Here is a 6000-nt window from a genome sequence, read left to right on the forward strand (position 1 = left end):
GAAAAGTGTTCCAAAGTACTCTGCCTATAAAAATTTTAGAGACGTAAGAACAGTTCATTTTTACTACAATTCACCACCAACACTTGAGAGAAGACACTGAACTGGAAAGTGAGAAAAACCCTGAAAAGCTATTTAACCATATATTCATACAACTGCTGGGACACTGTTTCGACAAGCATTTTCAAAGCATACTTGACATGGAAGTAAATAAACTCAGGGACTCTCTGTCAAGGAATAAGGTTCTTAATTTTGTTCCCTTTAGTGTGAAGTTAGCTGTTGGACCTGAACTGGTGACTTATACTGATACAGGTTTCCTTTCAAGCAGGCATAGACAGGTATGCTGTTCAAATGCACTTGCTAACCAAGGAAAACAGACAATGAATTTCCCTGGCAGTTCTGCTGATTTCAACAAAAAACCAGAATGCTTATTGGATCTGAATCTGTATATCTTAATACCAAACCACTTTTAACAGAGCAATAAATCTTTAAAAATTAAGTTTTCATTTTTCTAAATAGAAATACACTGTAGAATTAGCAGAACAGATTAAATGACAGGTTCATGATATGGAATTACTGCTAATGTTAACACCATTAAAGATTTACTCAGAGAACTCTTTTTGGTCATTACACTAAACATCACTTTGTCACTAGGCCTTGAAGTTAAAAAAATCCAGGAATATTTAAAAGTCATAAATAAAATGCTTGTTAAAAATATTAGTATCAAACCACAGTTGGCAATTTTCTCAAAAAACTTACTAAAATCTTGATTTCTACACTATTTCTTCATTGCAATAATAGCATTACTTTCAACTCACAATCCAACAACACCCCTAGTGATTTCTAATTATGATTATCACATCTTATGCAATGACTTTGAGCAAGATGCAGTGACCAGGAAGATGAAAAAAACATGTATTTTTCTTCCAAAATTTCAAGTTTAGATAAGCACTCAAGCCAAACCAGTGCTGAGACACCTTTTGACGTCAGTGTGCCTTCAGATCTATCCTTGCTACATTTACAGGTAGCGATATGTCAGAGGAAGGGCAGTTTAAAGTGCCGAGGAAGGGAGCTCCGTATCGCTTTCATTCATATGCACAGCACCCCTCCCAAGAGCCGGCAGGATCCCCTTCCCCTGGCCGGCTCTGTCTGCGGCCCCAACTCCTGACCCGACAGAGCTCTCCGTTAGTCCCGGGGCTCGCACCTCGAACGCCCCCCGGCTTTGCTCACAGACGGGGAATAGCACACGTACTTATCTTGGCAGGCATGTGACAGACACAGCTGACCTAGAGGAAGGTGCGAGGGCTTGACAGGTGACACCAGATGAGACACAAGCATCAGACACGCCGAGCACCGAGGAGGCGGTCAGGCAGCCGGGACCGCTCCCCGCGCCAGACCTGCCTCCAACACAGCCACAGCAGGGACAAATTTATCGCCTCGTCTTTTGTTTCTAAACTCGCACTCGGCTCGTCCACCCCCGCTCCCGCCCCAGCCCCAGAGCAAGGCAGCGATCCCCCTCCGTGCCCGGCCTTCCCCGCCCAGATACAGCCCCGGGCCGGAGCCCCCCGTGCCCGTGGGGGCCCGGCCGCCACCGAGCTCCCGCGCCCGGACCTACGGGGAAAGAGAAGCGGGTCCTACCGCGGGGCACGTCCCAGCCCGGCTCCCGCGGGAGGAGCCCACACAAGGGACTGCTCCGGGGCCCGGGGAGCTCCGCTGGGAGGGGGCGGCAGCGGAGCCGGCCGGGCACCCCGCGGGAAGGAGCCGGGGAAGGGGCGAGGAGCAGCACCCACCTGGGCCATGAGCCCCGCGCTGGCCGCCGCGCCGGGCCGCCTGTGACGGGCGAGACGGCGGCCCCGCGTCGGGCCGGGGCACGGCTGCGCCTCCGACCGCGGCAGCGACAGGGCCGCGCTCTGGGCCGGACCCTGCCCGGCTCCGCTTCCGGAGCGCGGCGCGATCGCCTTCCGGGGCAGCGCCCGGGGAGCCGCGGGGCTGGCGGGGCGGGGGTCCCAGCGCCAGCACCGGCACCGCCCGGGCGGCGGGGCGGCCGCGGGGCTGCGCCGGGAGCGGCGCGGGGGCCGGGGGACGGAGGCGGCCGCGAAGCGTGTCTTACTGGTTCCTCAGGTTTAAAAAAAAAAAAAACATTAAAGCTGAAATTGCACGCAGAGCTCTGGGAAGAGTTGGACTCGGTTGGCCCTGACTGTTTTAGCGCTCGGTGTCGCGCTGTTACTTTAGGCGATGCCGCGGTGGCTCCTCACCTGCAGCCGTCCGAGTTGGGCTGTGTTAGTAAGGTTGCACTGCATGCAAAGGCTGAACGCAAAGGCTGGCGCTGTGCACATCAAAAACAAAGATACGGCATAGTTGATGCGGGAAACAGGAACCAGAGGAGGTGCCACACCTGTGCAGGTTTGTGGAAACGCTTAACACTCCTGTCAACCAGTGCAGAAAAACCCACACGTTTGTTCTTGCTCTCGCTGCCTCCGTGTCACTGTGTCTGTTCCCTCTTCACAGGCCGATACGTGTGACAGGTCTTGGACCAGAAGACACTGTGATCTACAGTGAATCTTGAATGTGTAGGTTTTGTCCCAACATACACAGAAACACACTGCTCACAGTCAGAGCAGCCAGCAGCCTGCATAAAATTCAGCTTTGTCTCTTCTTGCTATCCACCTCCTTTGGCTGTAATCGAACTTCTGAACTCTTCACCAAACAATGCCTTGCACCAAGTTGCTTCACAGAACAGGTCTGTCTATGTCTCTGACTTTCACCGGAGTTGTGCACCTCCTCTTTTGACTCTTGTTTCAGTCAGCTCACGATAAGGAGAATAGAAAATGTTGCTCTCGCAGTTGCTCACTTTCATCCCTTCCCTGGACAGTTACTGCTTTGTAGCAGAAATGTTGAAAGTAAATGGATCACAGTACTCCACCATCCTAAGATTCATTTAATCTGTAGGTTGTGTGAGAGCTGAGAAAGTCCATGCAGAAATTTTCTTCAGATGGACATGCTAGAAAGGTGATATAGTATACATAATACCTAGAAGGAAAAGGGTGGAGAGAGCCCAACTGTGGTTTAGCATTTGTACCACTGCAGCTGTTGGCTCCTGTGCATGTGAGTCACGACCCAGAGGACTAGATGGATAAAGCAGAGCAAATGGGATTTTCCTATATCTGAGTCATGTAATAGTATAGATTCCTATATCTGAGTCATGTAGCAAACACTGTCATCTAACATACAGTATGTGCTCGTATGCCATAAACATAATACACAATGGGCTACTAAGCAACAGGCTGTTCTTAAACATCTGCAGGATTCCTTGTGACCTTCAAGTCGCAGGACTCGCCTTAAAGTCTGTTCAGATGCACTTGTTGATCCCCATCTGTGAGTGCACATTCAACTAAGTATTGTGCCTTGCAATTTTTTCCCTAGTCTTTTCAGCAGTGTCTGGCTGAGCAAGGAACAAAGTTTTGACATGTCTCTTCTTCTGGGTCATTTATTTATTTTCTCCTCCCTTCACCAGTTCATTTAAATAGCTGCACTTAAATTATGTCAGGATTTGTATTAAATTAGGATAGCACAGTGTCTCTTTGACAGTCAAGTTCAACATCTTCATCAAAGGTGAAGTGCTGTGTTTGTTCATGTGTGAAATTGGCATCCTTACCCATTGGTTTACCTGAGCGTTACCTTACCCAGCTCACTCAGATTTACTGGCAGACCAATTCACTATTTCGATATTGGAGCTGCACTTTGTGGCTGTTCTAGATCTTTTTCCAGGGCATTTTCTTGCTTCTTGAGACCTTGCTGTGTTGCATTCCTGGTGGGAATTTCTGTTCTGTTGTTACTCCTTCTCATTCTCACTACATAGAAGTTTTGGATCCATGACATTTTTGTTGCTGCTGCTATCTAGAATCATTTCTGTCATCCCAAAATGAGATTATTGCAGCTCTGTCCAGATGCTGCATCAATTACAAGTCTTTCAAAGATTACATAGCTGCTTACAGACTTTTGTAAATTATGAATTTTTATTGCTTTAAGTCCTTTGATGACATCTTCATTTCTATTAGATCTTGCTAAACTTTCTTTATGTCAGCTTTGAAATCAAAAGCCTTCTGTGTTGTTTCACTATAGCTCACATTCTCTCTTTTTAAAGATTAGCTGCTTCTACCATCTTTAAAGCTTTTTCATAAATATTTACTCCATAGATAAAATTTGTGAAATTATTATTTGGTAACCAAACCTTTCAAATTGTTTGCTTCAGCATTTCTTTATATGGTATTATACAGCCACTACAGGGTGTGCTGAATGCATGGCTTTTCTGAGGCAATAGAATTTAAAAATTAGGTTATAAAAATATTTTTGAAAGATTATTAGTCTTTTAAGAGGAAATGAATTTGAACTGCGTCAGATATACGATAGATTAGCTTGTATTTCCAGAAGTTCTTATTGCACTGTCCTAATATATTTCAGTGTTGATTCATAGACCACTCTTGTTCCAGATCCTGAATTCTTACAAGATGATACCTGACATGTTTTGGTGCCTTTTATAATGAAATTTGGACTCTGCAGATCAAGTGCTTTTACCCTTGGCCTGTGTTGATTTAGGCAGTGTTCAATTCTGTAAGCAGGACCACAGTCCAATCACATACATTTTAACAACAGATTTTTTCCCCTGCACTGGTGAGGCCTTGCCTTGAATCCTGTGCCAGTTCTGGACCCCTCACTGCAAGAAAGGCATTGAGGTGCTGGAGTGTGTCCAGAGAAGGGCAACAGAGCTGGGGAATGGTCTAGCGGGTGTCATATGAGGGGCAGCTGAGGGAGCTGAGGGTGTTTAGCCTGGAGAAAGGGAGACTCAGGGGGACCTTATTGTTCTCCACAATTACCTGAAAAGAGGCTGTACTAAGGTGGGGGGTCATCCTCTTTTCCCATGCAACTGGCAGCAGGACAAGAGGAAATGGCCTCAAGCTCCACCAGGGGAGAAGCAGGTTGGACATCAGGAAGAATTTCTTCATGGAAAGTGTTGCTAACCTTGGAATGGGCTGGCCAGGGAAGGTGGTGGAGTCACCAATGCTGGAGGTGTTCAAGAAGCGACTGCACTTTGTGCTATGGTCTAGTTGACAAGGTGGTGATTGGCTGCAGGTTGGACTCAGTGATCTTAGAGGTCTTTTCCAACCTAATTGAGTCTGTGATTTATCTGATTAAAACAGTCTTTCCTTATTTATTTTGTATTCTTTCTTAATATCTGGACCTGACAAAGAGAGGACTCTTGGGGAATGGAATGCCAGATTCTGCATTCTGTTTCTGCAGTTTCCTTTCATATGCTGTTCAGAGATTCATGGCAACAAACTTCTCAAAGCCATGAAGTGGAAACATATCTCTTTATTTCAAGAACTTTGGAACCTTTTGCATTTCATGTGTAGTTTGTCTTATCCTCAGGGAAGTCTTTTCTAACCAGTATGAGATATGTCTACAACACAAAGCCTGGATGTGGTTTTGGAGATTACTATGGACTTAGTAATGTTAATGTTTCAACTATAACTTCTAATCTTGCAGTAAACATAGGAGAGTATACAGTTTCTTTTAAAAATAAAATCATAGCAAGAGCCTCATGACAAATCACAGAAGTTTGCAGTCACTTTGTTTTGTAATACAGAAGGCCTTTGATATTCCTGTAGGCACCACCTAACACAGCTATAGGTGAGGGCTGTACTATAAACACTTTTTCCTGGTTTATGGCTGCTGTGAAAGCATGTTTCTGGTTGAAATGCAGTGCAGAAGCTTGTGCGCTTTCTCTGTTACCTACAGTAATTGTATTCTGACCCACACTTTCCAAAATCCATTTGACACTAACAAACCCTTCTTTTTAAAAATTAAAACCCACACATTCAGACTATGAAAACATTTCAGAAGCTGGAAAACAAATTTACAAAGGGAGAAAGTTGGACTTAGTGTGCTAGCTGAACAGAGTAACTCCAGTCACATCACATTCTGCATCCCCTCATGTGTGGCACA

The 6000-nt window shown here is 45.9% G+C and overlaps 1 protein-coding gene across 2 annotated transcripts in view; it reads right to left on the reverse strand.

The window, feature by feature from the left end:
- Positions 1-1912, reverse strand: part of FRS2 (fibroblast growth factor receptor substrate 2) — a 51823-nt gene extending 49911 nt beyond the window's left edge. The window contains exon 1 of one of the 2 annotated variants that reach the window (XM_030959313.1): positions 1788-1912. The gene's annotated coding sequence lies outside the window, so the exon portion shown is untranslated. The remainder of the gene's footprint in view (positions 1-1787) is intronic. The other variant, XM_030959314.1, reaches the window with a different exon arrangement.
- Between the last annotated feature and the right edge of the window lie 4088 nt (positions 1913-6000).

Source organism: Camarhynchus parvulus, chromosome 1A (genome assembly GCF_901933205.1).
Source record: "Camarhynchus parvulus chromosome 1A, STF_HiC, whole genome shotgun sequence".
NCBI lineage: Eukaryota > Metazoa > Chordata > Aves > Passeriformes > Thraupidae > Camarhynchus > Camarhynchus parvulus.